Here is an 18,988-nt window from a genome sequence, read left to right on the forward strand (position 1 = left end):
GTGTGTTCATCTTCTAACCACACTAATAGTCTCCAGCCTGAAAGCTAAACAACTGCATTTCATCCAATTTGGCTATACATAAGTGTGACTAAACTGAACAATGGTCCTGATGCTCGGCTCTCTTGTTGATAGGCAGGATTGGCCTGTGTATTAAGTACATGAAAGGGCGGACACTGTTCCCACATTTTGCCATGTCATTGGGACATAGCTAAATGACTTTGAATATTAGTTTTGAACAATTACTCTTTTATTTTACAAACTATTTTTTTTTTTAAACATTTTTTTATTAACAGTCGAGTATAAAATAACAGAAATCAGAGGCATTCGCAAGTTATATAACATACGTAATTAAAGGATTGCTTCAATCAATGGAAGGAACGATACTCTCAATCCATGGAAAAAAGAGACTAGAGTGACCAGTAGGTTTTCGTGTTAAGAAAGTATCACAGAGAGAGAGAGAGGAGAAAGAAAGGAAAAAGAAAACGAGACGAGCGACAGTTGTGAAACAAGGGAGCAGAGAGAAAATAGAGGAGAGAAATGGAAAAGAGAAGAAATAAGTGAAGGAGGCGAAGAAGGAAGAAAGGGAACTTAGTGTCACGCTGTAGGGTTCACCAGGGACCCCCGCAAGGAGGTTTGGACTTCGCAGCAGAGAGCACGCAGGTCGCGGTCCTATTAGCCAGTTACCAGTGTAGCGTAGAGAGGTCAGACGGTTTCGGGTCACAGCAATCAGGGATATCAGGTACAAAAGGGAAATCCAGTAGAGTAGTCGCCAAGCCGAAGTCACGGTACAGAATGGGTCACACAGAGGAAGAGGATGGTCGCCAAGCCGGGGTCACAACAGTAAACAGGTAGCAGGATACTCAGGAACAACAAGGGAGTGTGGAAGCCAGGAACACTGGTGGTAAACCTGTTACTCTGGCACCCTAATGGCGCCAGAGACAGGTTTAAATAGAGGCTAGGGTAAGCTGATTGGCGGGCAGGAGGAGGCGGTATTCATAGGAGCGGAACTAGCAACGGAACGGGGAACAGGGCGCATGCGCCCGAAGAACCCGGAAGTGGAGTCCCGGACCGCCGACAGGAAGGTCAGACGTCCGTTCCCCGTCTGACAGGGGATCAGCGGGGACGGCATCTGACACTTAGAAGGTTGAAGGGTGGTGTGGCAGAAACCACCATGAGGGGAATGGGGGGTGAAGGGGGGATTGAGTGTCCAGAATAGGTAAAGGGGGAGTGGTATTGAAAATAGGACATCCAGGGTTCCCAAACATTGTTGAAGTATTTAGAGGAGTTGTATATAATACTGGTCATAAATTCCATGCTGGGACAATGCCACTAGAGGCAGCATTGTCCCAGATTTCAGACCAGTTCTCATCATCAAGAGTATCGACACATATCTCATTCCAACTGCACTTCATGAGGATTACGAGGAGGAGCAGTAGGAGAGGTCACTTTGGAGTAAATAGTGGAAATAAGACCAGGCACAATGACTCAATGGTGGTGAGTGGGTGAGAAGTGAGGCAGTCTTTAACAGTAGAGTGGAGATTGCGAATTTTTAGGTATTGATAGATGCATTGAGTGGGTAAACTAGTTTTTGCTTATATGTCAGCAAACTGGGGGAATAAGGCATTATGAGTGATGTCATTTATGAACCGATCCCTCGGGTCTGACAAAGGTAAAATGAGAAGAAGAGCAATCCAGTGGATAATTCTGGATTTATTCAGTTCAAAGCATTAAAAATATAGTTGGTTCGTGTCTTCTATTTCCACGTCCACTTAATGTAAGTCTTTCTCCTTGAGGAAGACTTATATTAAGTTGAAACACGTTGGTATCAGTGGACTTGGACTGATCTGTGGATTGTAAAGAGGACGTGGACGTGGAAATAGGAGACATGAGCCAACTATATGTTTCATGCTTGCTTCTCGCGACTCTCTGGTGTCAGCACATCCACTTTCATATTCCAATGTTCACTTTCATTGAAGTTTTGGGCTTGTGAGAAGTCCATTCCAATGTTCATTTTTATTGAAGTTTTGGGCTTTTGAGAAGCCCGTTGTTTTTATGATATTTTATTAAAGTGTAATACACTAGATCTGCCATATCTTTGCATTTTTTTGGGTACTCGGTTTGGACTAAATCACTATTTGGAGATCGATCGGTATAAGAGACAGCTTATATGAAGGCTTAAACATCTCATCCATCCTGTAAGCATATACCCATATGGGCCACAAGTGTGAAGATCACTGGTGTCACGTGGGAATAATATTATTATTGTGCAAGGTGGAAGAGGTGGAATAGATGGTGTGTCCTTTAATCCGACAGTAGTACACTATGTTATAAATGTATTTTCTGCAGATTTCATATTGGCACCATTGGGATCAGCACATTCAATCATTGGACATATTTGGGGATTGTTGAAGACATCGATAATACCATGTTGTATGAAGGGAGCGCCTGATGTATGTATGAGAGAGTGGGAGACTGTGAGATGGTTCAGGATCTTTTTAGAGCAGCGTGCCCTTGAGAGCCAGAGGAGGGAAGAAGGGGTGAGTTGGCCCAGGCTTTACCAGCTAATTTTTATCCCTTTTAAGACTCCAGTCTTGACACCTTGATATCAGTAGACTGAAAGACTGATATACTTTTTAAGGTTTTTTTTAATTAACAGAATGTCTTAATTTATGTTTTATTTTATTATTTGGTAATGAAAGAAAACTAGAACAGAGAGAAATAAGCACACAAACAGCTAGTAACATATCATAATAGTCTAATTTCCATAAATATCAATAGATTTTTTCTAATATTAAATTAATTTATTTGGACTGCATTAAGAAAACAAGTGATACTTATTAAATCATTTATAGAAGGAAGCAAGGACATATTCCAATGTTTAGGTATTTAGTGTTTGACTACATTAATCAGATTTGAGGTGACCACAGATGAAGAGCATTTTGTTTTGATTGGCAAGTACCATGGATTTGAATAGACAAATGGCACGATCCAGCACCCCTAAAACTGCAGAGGACTTACCAGATCACACAGCACTAACTGGCAGACTCAAGTGTACAGTAATGGAAGTACAGGGCACTTAGAGGTAACTGACGTGGCCAATATGCAAATGATAGGCTCCCTTTATGTAAATTAATTTTGCTCTTTACTTACATTCAGGGGATTGTGTTCTAAGTAAAATACAGATAATGATGTCAAAACAAAGTAATGGCTGCTGTTCTCAAATAGGCTTATAGTTAAACACTGAAATAAAAATAAAATACAAATACATACAGTATTGTTAATGTATATAGAAGGCTGCATACTGTAAATACATGAGTGCATCACTTGTTCCCTCCATATGTACTGTATGTGAACTAAAGAAAACAAACCTGAAGCAATCTATTATAAATCAATGAGTCACAGGTCAAGATATCACTATGGCAATTCATACATTAGAACCCAGTGAAGAAACCATATTTTAGTGCAGTAGATATAACCTTGGAAAAACATTTTCATCTTATTGAATTTTACTTCAAGGGTAATTTGCACCCATGACATAATGACTACTTATGTTAGTTGATGTGTTTGCTTATGCTGGAGTTTTAGAGCTTTGCTAATAATGTCTTTCGTGGATCATATCTGGCTTAAACAATATAGAGATTGAAATTATTATTTTTTAATGAACAATAACATGCTTAGGAAAGGTGCATATTGTGATTTGAAGATACCTTATGTTATATTTCTTTGTGATGTTTAAAGCTGTTTTTATTTTGCCCTACTGTACTGTAAACCATTATTTTAATTTCATGACATATCCATTGTGACTTAATATCCTGTTAATATTTCCTTAAAAAAAGAACGGGCCAAGAGTGTTACTATTCCAGGTGCAATTTCAGTTTTCACTGCTGATGTTTGACATTAACAGGCTCACAGGTAATTTTGGAGAAGAAATGCTATTGTTTGTGTTAATGTCATTATATCATGAGTACTATTCTTACTCAAAGGCTTTTTTTGCAGAACTACCTAGTTATCTCATTTTATTACACATTCGAACTTACTTCACTCTGTTCCGCTATGAAAGAACAAAACTAACATTGTAGGAAGACCCATCAATTTAGATACAGATTAGAAGAAACTCTGAGGATAAATGGCACATTAATAAGTTAAGTCATTTTGATTGGGACAGAAAAGTGACAGTGGTCCACTCCATAAAGTGCCTCAGTCGCCAAAATGGTTCTTGTGTGTCGAAGGAAATCCTACTTCATGGTCATATGCTTGCAAAACAATGCATTTCACTTGTTTTTTATTTTATGCTCCTACATACATTTATTTCACTAAAGCATACTTTTAAATAAAAATAAAGATTTATCTAGATCAGTGCTAAGCAAATATTTCCAAGAAGATAATATAAGACAAATTTTTGTTATGTGTGTGCTGGCCAAATGCTATTAAGAACAATGCTATTAAAAAGGCATGTACACAGCCCTCTGGAAGGCCACATCTGGTCTAAATGCTACTAGATTCATGCAATATGCTCTCTTTTATCCCTTTACAGAAAGTTACCATGTTCGTAAGGAGGTGCCACTCTATCTTACATCATTCTGAGTCAGCAGAACGGATGTGAACAGCTTGCAGACATGCTCTGCAGATATCCGCTATGGGGATTGTATTATTCATACATGGTAGCAGGGTAGTTATGTCACAGCATTGACATATTAACTTACTGACATGTAAGTTATATGCAGTGTAGCAGATCCTATTAGGAAACTTTAAATTCGGGATGTGATTTCAGCTGTCTCTAATGGAGAGAGGGAGTAATAGTCTCTAAAACTTTTTTTCTGTCAAAGCTGCCCTGGACAGCCATAGTAACATTCAACACACATTATACCAACATGTTTCATGTAAAATGCTTAATGTAAAATACACTCATATGTACTGCGTCTGCCCACAAAAAGCTTACACCTACATCTGTAAGCAGATATGACACCTGCGCCTTCTTGCGCTTGGAGAAGTGGAACTGGGCAAGGAAGGGTTTGTTTGTATTCTTGCAAACTGATGTAGATCAGCATGGAGATACATCTAAGCCTATCAGTAGCCGTATCAGGAACCCGAACGCTGGTGCAAATACACACTGATGATGGCGGTTGCCAGCACTAACTAGCTGCTTTTGATTGGCTTATTACAATTTACTTCTGAAGTTTTGGACTTTGCTCATGCCAATGTTATGTGATTTTGAGAGCATATTTTACAATTAACATTGGTACACAAGAAGGGAGATTATTCCTTTTATATTATTTATATATATTTTATTTAAATTTTATTTAAATCTAACCTAATAGGGAATGTATGTTTTGCTATCAAAACAAATGTTAAAAAATGTTTCTTGTGCTTATGACCTGGCTGAGTGTACGTGTAACTGGGTGCATATACACTTGGTGTAAACCTGGTGTATATGCTACTGGTGCAGAGCTGGATGCATCTTGAGAGGCCTTCGACTAAGCATATGGGTGGAAAGCCATTGTTTTTACCTGCAGCTTAGAGTTTTTTATTTACGCCTATGTAACTCAGCATCGGCCCCTATGTGTCATAAGATGAATCATATGTATTAACTTCATACACCTAATATGGCCTAATATGGTCCCGTTGTCATAATATACAATTTTCTTATATAAACCTAATATGTTGATTCTGAATAAGAACATGAATTGGTTGTGTATATCAAACATGTTTCTTCAAACTATAAAATGTAGATATAGCATACAGAAAGCAATTTAAATAACTGTAATATAAGCAATGTCTTCAAAGGTATGGGACATTACTTGTAATGCAAACAGAGAATCTTGCAAGCGGCAGATCATGTGACGCACAGTATGGAGTAAGACAGGCAGGTTCCTTAAAGGTAAATTATGGAACATCTAAGGGACATAAAATATAAAGTGAAATACATGCACAGAGGGGAGTTACTATCCGTGTGTGACATTGTAACCTACAGGGCATTTTCCATGTTCACAGACTGAATTTGTTTGAATACAGAATTCTGGAACTATTTTGCAGTCATATATTGTATTTAACATGCAATGTTTACAAATATAAGTGTAAATCACTGGGGGAGGGGGGCTATATTAAAGCTAGTTGTCTACCTTAACCACCAGGCAGTAATTTTCAAAATGTTTCAACAGTACGTCAGAAACTACTAAGTCACGCTATACATTTGTTCCAAACATATTTGTTTTTAATTTATTAGATTTACAATGATTCTGTCTTTTCCATTTTGGCGATTGCTTGTAAGCAAATGAGATGAAGTATATTCAAGTCTATTGTTTTCATTTAAAATAAATATGGCTTCTGCCACTTTACCTTTAGGGACAGAATTAGAAAATACATACAGAAGCACATGATTAAACATTTATTTAAATGAAACATTTGTGGGCTTATGAGAATAGAATTTCCTCTTTAAACCTTTCACTGCCAGTGGCCCATGACAAAATGACATCTAAGGCGGCCACACCATTTTGTGCTACATTGGTTTTGCTAAAAGAACTGTTTTCTTTTCTAATGTCAGCCAAGATATTGCATTTTTTCAGGACTATCAGAGCTTTCTCTTGATACCATAGTTAAGTAAATATGTTTCTAATTTACCGACATTAGAGAGGACAATGTTTAAAAAGTTTTCATGAAATTTTAAATGACTTTCATGAAATTAATAAAGCCCATAAAGTATAGCCATAATTTTATTATGTAGTTTATTTAATGTTTGGTTTATATTTTGGGTTATGATAAAAAGTATATGTAATATGTATTTGTGTTTTTTTTTTGTTTTTTTTTACTGTTTAATTTTGTTAACACGTAAACTTTTTTGGTGCATGACTTAACATTCAAACTCATAGAACTTGATGTCATAGGCATCCAACTCTATAATACAGCGTCTAAACCAGTGGATCCCAAGCTTTCTCAGCTCAAGGAACTTTTAGGGTCTCCACAATTTTTTCAAGGCACCCCTAATCCAAAATAATTACCAAATAGTGCCCTGTCTTGCTTACCACTGGCCCTGTCCGTGGCACGCCTGTAAGATCGCCACGGCACCTCAGGGAGACGCGGCGCACAGTTTGGGAACCACTGGTCTAAACACAAGCTCTGACACTTGGGGCATTGTGGCAGAGATGACCTCTTTGGCCTTTTTTGAGGCAGAAAACAACAGTGATCACTCAGTATTTCCTCTGGTAAAGCCATTGCATCTACCAATGAATTGCTGTAATAAGAGAGCTTGTCGCTGGCATTTATGAATGACTAAATTTTAAGATTCGAAACACACAAAAACCACCAGAATACCGCTGTGCCTAGCTAGTGTGTACCTAGCCTTAGCCAGTAAAAATGTCCAATAAGCTAATGATACCATAAACAATACAAAAATGTCAATTGCTCATTACTGTTAAGACAATACAACTTTAAAACAATAATCTAAAATCATTTGGTAAGTTAATTTAGGGTCATACTCTTTCAAGGTGTCTTACTTTGATATATTCCATTTTTGATGAATTACACATGAAATAGTCTAAAAATGCTACTTTCTTTTAGGATGTTACAGCCTTATTATTATTAATTATGAGCTATATTTTCACATATTACAAAAAGTATTTTTGGTCAGGTGAGTTCATCCCCTACCCTTTATTTGACAAATTTATTCTGAAGAAATCTAACCATCAGACATTTGTGTATCTATATTCAATGCTAATGTAAGTAAGTAATTACAAATAAGCGTTTTCTGCTTCCTCTGTTACTTGCAACCTAAATTGTTTCCTATAATACCTTTTAATAGGATATATTAGCTGCACTAATGCAATGCCACTTCCTATAAATGTAACAGTATAGCATCCTTCTTCTAATGCACCTTAATGAACATCTAATGTGCTTATAATTGGTCTACCAAGAAAGATTTTGCAATGCGACACGCCAAAGGTTCTCATTGTAACAGCTAAATATATATCAAAATTATGCATCTGTCATTATTTCTACATTATGGTAATAAACCACACTTGTTCAGTCTATAAATTGTGATAATGAGCTTGTATTTATATGCAAATGTATTATGGAGTTTTTTGGGTTTTATGTGAAAGTCTACAGCCATTTTATAACTATAACAGTGTTGCAAAATATCTTCAATTCTTTTTCAATTTTTCTACATTGACTGGACAATGGCAGTTTGTTTTCTTTGTCATTACTTTGTTTGCTGCTGGTTTGGTTCAAATCATGTAACCTATTATTTTTTTGTTGAATTTTGTGACATCAATTGTAACATTAATAATTTTCTATATGAATTTTGACAGTGTTACATATATTTTCAAAATTAGTCTTGGGATTGCATTTATCAGGAACATTTTTTGTTCTTTATTCTTAATAGCTGATTGCATGTAATGGTGACAAATATTTTGCCTGAGCCTTGTTTATAATTATTATTATTATTATTATTATTATTATTGACCTTTATTTATAGGGCACTACATGAGGTCCGCATCACCGTATAGAGAGCAAACAGCAAGACAATACATGGTATAACAATACAATACAGTAAACAAATAACACTACAACTCTCAACACAGCTACTGGGGTGCAAGAGGTATATTCAGCGCACCCTGAAACCTGTGCCCATTAGCGTGGGTGCAACTAACAGGTTTAGCACCACTAAAACAGTGGGTTTTTAATCGAAAAATGTATCAGGTCATTATCAGTTGCATTTACTTTCTACTTGAAGTATAACTGTTCTTTAGAATTTAACCGAAGTACTCTTATTTTTTCAGATAAGGACTAACACTTTTTTATTTTACAAATAATTTCTTGACAGTCCACTTTATCCTCGTACTGATACCAGACAATATTTATAATATTAAACTTGCACTTTTTAAACTTCTCGGGGGGGGGATTTTTAGCATAGTTTCTCATTTCTTCATTACATATTCTAAAGGCACATTCTGTTATGTGCTTAGTAAAAAATGTAATTTCATTTGTATCAAATAACTCATTGTGAAAGAGTGGCTGATCCTCAATTATAGGAACATACATTATATGGACAAAGATATTTGGCTACACCTGTTAATTATTGAATTGAGGTGTTTCAATCAGACCCGTTGCCAGAGTTGTATAAAATCAAGCACCTGACCATGCAGTCTCCATTTGCAAACATTTGTGATACAAAATGGGTCACTCTGAAGAGCTCAGTGACTTCAAGCGTGGTACTGTGATAGGATGCCGCCTTTGCAATAAGACGGTTCGTGAAATTTCATCCCTACTGAATATTCTACGGTCAACCGTAAGTGATATTATTGGAAAGTGGAAGCATTAGGGAACAACAGCAACTCAGCCAAGAAGCAGAAGACCACATAAAATCACAGAGTGGTGGTCAACGACTGCTAAGGCGCATTGTGCGTAAAAGTCACCAATGCTCTGCTGATTCCATAGCTAAAAAATTCAGAACTTCCACTGGCATTAATGTAAGCACAAAACTTGTGCGGCGGGATCTTATTGGAATGGGTTTCCATGGCTGAGCAGCTGCATGCAAGCCTCACATCACCAAGACCAATGGCAAGCTTCGGATGAAGTGTTTACAGCACACTGACTCTGGACTGTGGAGTAGTGGAAACATGTTCTGTGGAGTGCTGAATCACGCTTCTCTGTTTGTCAGTCAGATGGGCCAGTCTGGGTTTGGCAGATTCTGGAAGAATGCTACCTGCCTGAATGTATTATGCCCACTGTGTAGGTTGGTGGAGGAGGGATAAGGGTATGGGGCTGTTCAGGATTTGAGCCAGGCCCCTTATCTCCAGTGAAGGGCAATCTTAATGCTGCAGCATACAAAGTCATTTTGAACAATACTATGCTTCCAACTTTTTGGCAACAGTTTGGGGCAGGCACATTTCTATTTCAACAGGACTGTGTCCCAGTGCACAAAGCAAGGACTAGAAAGACTTAGTTTGAGTTCGGTGTGAAAGAACTTGACTGGACCTCAACCCCATTAAACACCTATGCGATGAACTTGACTGGAGATTGCCAGCCAGACCTTCTCGTCCAACATCGGTGCCTGACCTCATAAATGTTCTACAGAATGAATGACCACAAATTCTCACAGAAACACTCCTACATCTTGTGAAATGCCTTCCAAGAAGAGTAGAAGCTGTTATCGCTGCAAAAGGGGGACCAGCTCCATATTAAAGTATGTGTATCTGAATACAATATCATTACAGTAGACATTAGTGTAATTGTCAAGCGTCCAAATACTTTTGTCTATATAGTGTATATTGATATACCTAATCTAGTTATATATGCACAATCGGGCTACCTAGTAGCATAAGGATTATGTAAGTTTAAAAGTTATAGTGACTTCACAATTTGCCTCTGAAGAATGAAAAACCTAAATGATAAAATACATGGGATTAGTTTCCTTTTGTGATGACAATAACATATCTATAAGTAGCTCACTGGGACAAGTTAACCAGGTTTTGGTATATGTTTGCATCCTCAGTTTTGCAAATATGTTTTGTTTGCCTAAGGATGTTCAAACTGCATTATGGCTCACAGTTGTTGTTTTAAGTGCAATAAATGTAAAGTTGAGTGGTCAAAGGGAAATAATTCTACTACTGATACTGATAATGGTCATAAAAATGTGCCCAATTCTATTACTAGTTAAATCCTTTACAAATAAAAAAAAATTCTAGTAATGTTACATGAAACAGTTTCAGGTATAATTTATTTTAGAACAAGCAAAGTTTCCTGTACTATTTTATAACATCAGTGTGAATTTAGCTCTCCTCTAACAATATTGCACCTCACAGATATTCCTTGCTCTCCCTGTTGGCTAACCCCCTTTATTGTGATTATTATAAATAAGACTGACCTAGAAGAAACAGACAGACAGAAGAAGCACAACTGTGCTGGGGTTATTGCCAGTGACTCTGGGGGCGAGACATATCTATCACCCTAAGGTGAGAAAAATGCTATCTTTTGTTGCTACAACAATCCTGAATTTATATTTAAACATATAAATCCCATTTTAGACATTTGAAACCTTAGAGGACACATGGAACTTTTATATGCGTCTGGGAATTCTAAAAGTTGTCTTGTAACAATGAATGTAGATATTTGTTTGAGACTATAATGAATATATTCAGCTTTCTGATTTACTCAAAGTAATGGTTAATGGTCTAGCACATTAATAGCTTATCTGAAAATGATAAATTAACTTGGTAACATGGTATTTTCAATTTCTTTTTAATCAACACATTGAATCTGTTATGTTCCTACAGGAAGAATTCTATTAAATATTAATTACCAGGAATGACTGTGGTTTGTTGTTGTGTTTATAATCCCAGGCAGCTTGTAGCACTGCATCTCTAATAACAACAAGGCCTCCAAGGGATAGCCACTTCTTTATATTTACATGGATCTATTTCTCTTCTATACACATGTTTTATTTGCTGTGCCACTGAAGAAAATTAGACATTAATCAAACATTTACAGATGCGTTTTTTTCTGCTAAGTGTTGAAATGGGAGATGTCGATATCAATGTTTGGCAGCTGTTGGCAAATGTCATACTTGTGTAACAAAAACAACTCTAAATATTTCACTAGATGACTGCATTTTAACATGATACATTTGCATGTAAACAACTAGAACTGATCTGGAGACATGCACATACAATTTTTTACTATGCATTTGTAATGTGATAAAATGTATGCCTTAGCAACTGCTAAAACCCAATATAATCAGAACGATCACAAACTACAACTATATAAAGCCAGTTATGTCTGGCTATTTCTTCAGAAGCATATTTTTGTTTTTCTAGTTATTTGACTGTCAGTCATACAAGATGTGGGCGGAGGTTCGGCAGGAAGAAAGATGTACACTGGCACTGTAGTTTTGGAATGTGAAAAGAAAAGGCCACTAGTAAAGTTGTTTGCTTTTCTAAAATAGACTTTTATAGGCTCTTCTGCATATCATAGAGTTGTTTTCCTGACTTTCTTCTATGCATTCCTTCATGATATTAGCCAGACATATATGTTTGTTTTCTTAGCCTTTGGATATGACTACAATCTGCACTGTGGATACAATTCTATTTTATGCACAAACAATAGCCTTTCTTTGTCTTATCCAAGAGCAGAACAAGTAAGCATCTCTGATCCTAGAGTGAATGCGTAGTAACAAGTCACATGATAAAGCAACATATTTAGCAAAAGTTGCAGGAATGCATGTGTATCATACAGCTCCAAGATATGTATATCTAGACAAACTTTATAACATGCTGCCAACTGCCCAAAGTACTGTATTGGGGATGCCATGCCCACATTAATTGTTGCAGATAAAAAAAACGATGAGATACAAGCTTATATACGTTTTATCCAGGCTTACAAGATTGTAACCATGTCATTTTTCCAACCATATTGGTTATCTCCATAACCACAGTTATTAGTAATTGCAAATGAATTGGGTCAACTTAAAAGTCTCTTCTAAATACTTTTATCCAGTGGTCAAAGTGGAAATTTAGAAGTGGTCGGTATGAAAAATATAATGAGAATGTAAGAGAATGCAATTTAAAAGTTTTATTATAGAGGCATTAGGAGAAGTGATGGTATCACATACCACTGTATACACCCCCACTTAGACGACTGATTACCCAATACTAGCAGTTCAAATCCTGTGCGTAATTTATCCCATTTCCTTCCAGAGAATATGTTATTTACTTTCTTTGCATCAGTACAATTAATGTTATTTCTATTCATGGCATGCATATAATGTTATACAATGCAGTATGAAAACAGTAAATAATCATAGTGCCATTATATTTTTATGTTGTTTTGTATGTGCTCAACTGCTTTAATCCTTTAAGTGTCATAGATCTTGTAAAATTTTATTTTACACATAGCGGCTTAAAGCTGCACTACCAGCTAGGGAGGGATTGTAGCATTTTAGCTCTGCCTCCTACCTGGAGCCCAAGGGACTGCACCATTTTTCTCATGGCTCAGCGGTGGTAAGGCTCACAGCCCTGACTGAAAACCAGGACTATGATAAGTTTTGGAAGGGGTGTGAGAGGGAGGACCAATGAGAAAATGCAATCACGGACATTGTAACTTCTCATTAGTCCTCCTGCTCACAACATTGCTCTGCAAATATTCACCACTTTAGGGGGTAGTGCAGATTTAAGACTTATTCATGTGAATATATTACCCTTTACTCTTTATGTGCAAAGAAAATATCTTTCAGGACAAGTTCAGCTTTTATTTGTATCTTGACCTAAATTTTGCATTTAATTTTCAAATTATTATGTAATAAAGAAAGAACATAAGATATGTTTTGTTCAACGTTTGCAAAAATGAAGGAAAGCGATTAGAAATATCTTACATTATAACAATCTGGGCTCTCCCAAGTACACTTATACAACAACTGTTTAGCTGCCCGAATAGGTATACGTAGCAGAGCCAACATACCCAGTAGTGCTTATAATTAAGGAATGAGCCAAGATAATCCACCATGAGAAAAAACAAAAATCTAAACAGTATTGGTCACCCATCAGCGTGTGGTTTTCTTTCTAAACAGTAATGTGGAACTAGGTGAAAGATGGTATCAGATGTTGTAGTTGGGCACCATGGCAGATAGGGGGCAATAGAGAGCTGAGGCATCACATGATAGAGCAGCACAGTGGTTTTATGGGGTAGCTGCAACTGAGCCCCCAATCCTGTTAAAAATAAAAATTAAGATAAGAGGGGGCAACTGTACTTGTTTTTTTTAACTATTTGTAATTTATAAATATATTTTTATATTCATCACTTATGATTTATATGGTAGTTTTTTTTTAACAATCTGTAAATGGTCTCCTCACTCGGGTATAGTAAGAGGAGGGGCTGCTGGTGCTCTCGATCTGGAAATCCACCGCATTTGGGGAATTGCTTCTTTACCCTTCCCGTTTCTCAACAGTGAGAAAAAAAATGTTTAACTACTTTACCTAAGATACAGGAAAAATATATATTTTATGCAGGGGGTTTTGGTGAAACTGTTAAAGCTGCTAAATTAATCTGTAGTACTTTGCAGATGGATTTAGCAGCTTTAACACAATCCCTCGTCTCCCCTGTATGAAATATAAAGTATATAGCTGTGTCAGGTGTCAGTAATGTAACTATACTGTAACTTATGTTCTATACATGTCTGACCCTGCTTACTTAGAATGTGAATGTTACCTAATAAGCACTCTAAGAATTAAATCTGACATACAAATGAAGGTGAAAGTGTAACATTTCGTGCAGCATACGTAGCAAAGTTTTCTTGGTATTAAGCTTACACTGTTATCTTCAACTGAAAGGGTGATCTCATGTTCTATACAGAGCCGGGTTAACGTAATGGGCTTTCTGGGCTATAGCCCAGGGGCCTCAGGTAGATGGGGGGCCCTAACAAATATTTTTACTTAATAATACCCGGCGATCGGTTTAGGGGCGGCTCCACCCCCAACTGTCACTGCCATTGCCTCCCATTCATTCTCGTTAGGCAGGCGCAGCTAACAGCAAATCTCATGCTGTTAGCTGCCCTGCTGTCAGTGTGGGCATGGTGCGCAGTGCGCTGCTTAGTGAGGAGGTCTCATGACTCATAGTCACATGAGACCTCCTCACTAAGCAGCGCACAGTGCACTGTGAACACACTGACAACAGGGCAAGAAGCAAGAAGAGGTGATGGAGCCTGCAGCAAAGAGGAGAGACCAGGTAAGTGGTACGTGCTGTCTTTCTATATATCGGGGGGGGGGGGAGGAGGAGTGAAGGTGACACATCGGTGCTGGGGGGGGGGGGGATTGGCTGCAGGGGGGGGGCTTTACAAATTACTGGGGGCCCCACAGTACCCTTAGCCCAGGCGCCTGCATTGTCTTAATCCAACCCTGGTTCTCTGTGAAAATCTGATGCTGATATGATCAGAAAAGGTTCCAAATGGGCCTTTAATGTATTCATGCCATGGTCATATCCCCTTTAAGTTTCTATTCTGTAGAATAAATACATTTAGCTCTAATAATCTTATAATTGATTCTTTACCTCAATCACTCCAGTTTCAGGACTTCATGTTTGTGAACTTGTGTTCGCAATTTCCCAGTGACACAGCCCACGCAATGTGAAACATATTTCAGTTATGTTTTATGTCACTTGTTTCATTTGTGTTCCTTATAGCTGTAGCACTGGTCTTCTTTGATGGCTGTAATTTTCACTGTAGATGCCATTATTTCCATGTTCAGTTTAGTGTGAGCCTATTTGTCATAAATAGAATTATCACTGTCAGATGCATATCAGTCAGTTAAGTCTGCTAAGTTATTCTTTGTTTTTCTGATTAATGAACACATAACTGAGAAATATTCAGGCACCAAGAGTGTAAATTATTTTTATTCTGTTTTACACTGTATTTATTTCAGTGAATAAGACGTAGTAAGTTTCAAATTCACATAGTGAGTTTCTTGGTTTCTTTGTTTTCTGGGAAACAATTATAGTGTTCCTTTAATCCATTACATTGGAACTGAAAATTAAAGGCAATGGATGGAAATAATTGTTTTCTGTGTGTCCAAAAAATCAATATGAGTTTAATTACCTATCTTCTCTTAATAGGTTTAGAATTTAGTAAAATGACTTCAGACATTTAGTAGAAAAACAGTCAATCAAATATATTTTCACTCAAAGCTAAATAAGTTACCTGCAGAAAACTGACTAGAGGTCAGTCGCATTAGGCTTATGTTTTTTTGTTTTGTATGTTAATTTAAAGTGATTCTGTTTAGGATTAGGATTTATTTTTATTAAGCCTAATATGATGTGAATCTACTATAAAATATAACCACCACTTTTTGTTTTCAATTTCATTTTGCACTTATAGGGGTTGTGTACTTTGTCAATGCTTTCTTGGCAGACTGCTGTCAAAACCAGTGGTCGATATTCAATGCCAAGCATGTGTGTGTCCTCTAATATATATTTTGAATTAACTCTAATGGTTTATATAAACCCAGGCTCAGACTGGCCCACTGGAGTACTGGTGGTAGCACTGGTTGTCCCTACTGCCTGTGGGACACATCTTTGGTGTACCCTTGTATTGGTGCACCAGCTGCATGTGACATACAATGCCATTTTTTTGCAGCCCATGGGACTCAGGACAGGTACATGGTGACCAGGTACAGACATATTACTGTTGTATTGCTGTTTCTGCCTTCTGGGTCCCTGTGTATCTGTATTGCACTGGGTCTCTCTCAAGCCCCACCCCTGCAGTACAGTGAGACCAGTTCATTCACCAGTGTCTCAGTCAGACCATGCATCAGAGTAAATGTTAAATGGGGTAGAATTGCTGCACAGGTGGGAATGTGTTTCTACAAGGGAGGATGTGTTGGTCCAGGGGCGGATTGGGAATTTAAAGTGGCCCTGGAAAATATTCTGAAAGTGGCTCCTGTGGTAGGTGTGGCCAAATAGTCAGTAGATGACAACAAATCAACAGAAGGCGGGCCATGGATATAGGTGCCACCGTGTACTACAGCAATCAGAAATACCGCCCACATTAGAGAAATACCACCCACACACAAACTACAGCAATATCACTACCACTTCCACAGTAGAGCACCCAATCATATGTAAAGGGTGTACCTAATATACTCATACATATCAGCCATTCCTTAGTATAAATGTTCTATGTATAGTGGCTAATACAGTAGACAGCTTCTAATAAGATTGTATTTTGGACAACAATATAGCTATCAGTCAGTAGCAACTATATCACTTAGCACCTGAACTATCATCATCATACTATCATTCAACAACACACCCTACTTGTGGCAGGTTTTTAATCTTCCATAGGCAAATGCAAGGTGTATTACAGGCAGGGGCAGGCTGGGCTGGGCTGGGGGGCATCTGTTCCCTGGGCCGGTCCCATAGTGAACTACCTTTGGGCTGGGTCACTGGGCGACCTGCATTTTTTCCATTAAAATAGGCTGCTGAGTAATGTTGGCGGTGCTGGAGGAGGGATCCTCATGTTTACTATAGGGGCCATGCAAATAAAGGTGACAAACAGTATAAAGGGACAGTATTTCTGAAAGGTTAAACATTTTAAAAATAAGATCCGTTATTATAGAATTTTATTTGCCAAATTAAACAAGGGACGTTACTCCTACTACTTTGTCAAAAAGTGTGCAAGAAGGGTGCATCATTTTTGCAGTCTCTGATGGTAGCAGTTGTGCAGATTAGTGTGTAGTTAAAAATAGGATAAGTGCCCGCATGCACTTATATTGCATGCATGGACCAGATGTTGAAATGAGATCCAAAGGCTGGTGAGGATTCATTTTGCTTTAGTGGGTGTTGGTTTTCCCTGAAAAATTACTTTACTGTTGCTGGAGATGGAAAGTCATTACATGCTTACAAAGGTATACCCTTTTCACTATCCAGGCTTGGGACATGCATTTAACAGCGATATGTAGGCATAGAATCATTTTGCAGGGGCAGTTCCCAAGGACATAATGTGGGCATGTGGGCATGTATGTGCCAGGCTGACTAATAGGTGCATCTGCACATAAAAAAATGTGTTTCACTTCTGCTTATTTTGCAGTTATTAAATTACTGTACTGTTGGAATCCATGGCTAAGATTCTATATTTGTTAGCTAGGAAAAGTGTATTGTGTCTCCCCATTTTGCTAAATGCAACTATACATGCTCTGCCCGGTCAATGACCATTAAATTAATTAAAATACAGTAGTCACAAATCTGCAGGTTTTTGATCTGTGCTTTTTCTGCCCTCTAAACTAGTGCTCCTCAACTTTTCTCACCCTTGTCACATCTAAGCCCTTCCCAGAATTCCGCAGCACACCAAAAGCATCACACTGTGCCCATCATGCTGTTTTTCTCCCCTTTGTGTCTCACCTTTATTGTTGCTCCATTTATGATGCATTTCCTCCCCTTTGAGTCTCCCCTCTATTGCTCTGCCCCTTTATGATGCTTTATCTTCCCTTGATTTGTGTCTCCCCTTTATTGCTTGCTGCGCCCCTGTCAGGCGCCGTCCCCGCTGATCCCCTGTCAGTCGGGGACGGACGCCTTCCCTACTTCCCGCCGCAGCGCTTGTTGCTAAGCAACACTCGCGCTGCGGCTTCTGTTGGGCTGGCCTGTCGGGCGCATGCGCCCTGTCTTGTCCCGTTGCCTAGCAATGGGACGCTACGTTCTACGCTGGTTTCCCCACCTCTGGCTCCTCCAATCATCAGCGATCTGGCCCTATTTAAACCTGGCTCTGGCGCCATTAGGGTGCCAGAGTAACAGGTTATACCTGGTGTTCCTGGTTATCCTGATCCTGATTGTGCTCCAGTGTTCCTGCTATATTGTTGTGACCCGGCTTGGCGACTCCTCCTTCATCTTGTGACCCCTTTGTACTGCGACCCCGGCCTGTTGACTACCCTCTTGGATTCTCCCTGGTACTGTTTATTCCTGATTGGCTCGACCCGGACGTCTGACCCCTCTACACTACACCGGCAACTGGCTAGTAGGACCGCGACCTGCGTACCTTGTGCAGCAAAGTCCAAACCTCCTTGCGGGGGTCCCTGGCGAATACCAGGGGTACATTAGACTCCGCACCTATTAGTTCAGTAGCATTAATAGCGGTTAGTGTCTTGCTATTGTTATCCTCAAAAGGCTAACGGCCTGACAGTTTACTCTGGCCATGACAGACGGCTCTGGTGAACCCTCCGCTCGAGACCTCCTCCTCCATTTAGGACAGTGAGTGGAACAGCAAGAAGCTAAGTAGGCCCAACTCCTGCATTGTATACAAGGGATAATGTCCCGTCTGGAAGCCCTGAACCTTCCCCAGGCGGTGTCTCCGGCTCCGTCTACTCCTCCTAGCGTGAGTAGTGCTACCTCCAGGACTTTACGGATTCCCACTCCTGAGAAATTTGACGGTAACCCCAAGGGATGTCGAGGATTCCTCAATCAATGCTCCATCCAATTCGAACTTGCACCGGAGAATTTCGCCTCTGAGAGGGCCAAG

At 38.7% G+C, this 18,988-nt stretch overlaps 1 protein-coding gene across 1 annotated transcript in view; it reads left to right on the forward strand.

The window, feature by feature from the left end:
* Window positions 1–18,988, forward strand: part of HS6ST3 (heparan sulfate 6-O-sulfotransferase 3) — a 529,629-nt gene that overhangs the window by 102,119 nt on the left and 408,522 nt on the right. The window lies entirely within an intron of this gene.

Source organism: Mixophyes fleayi, chromosome 2, assembly GCF_038048845.1.
Source record: "Mixophyes fleayi isolate aMixFle1 chromosome 2, aMixFle1.hap1, whole genome shotgun sequence".
Lineage (NCBI taxonomy): Eukaryota > Metazoa > Chordata > Amphibia > Anura > Limnodynastidae > Mixophyes > Mixophyes fleayi.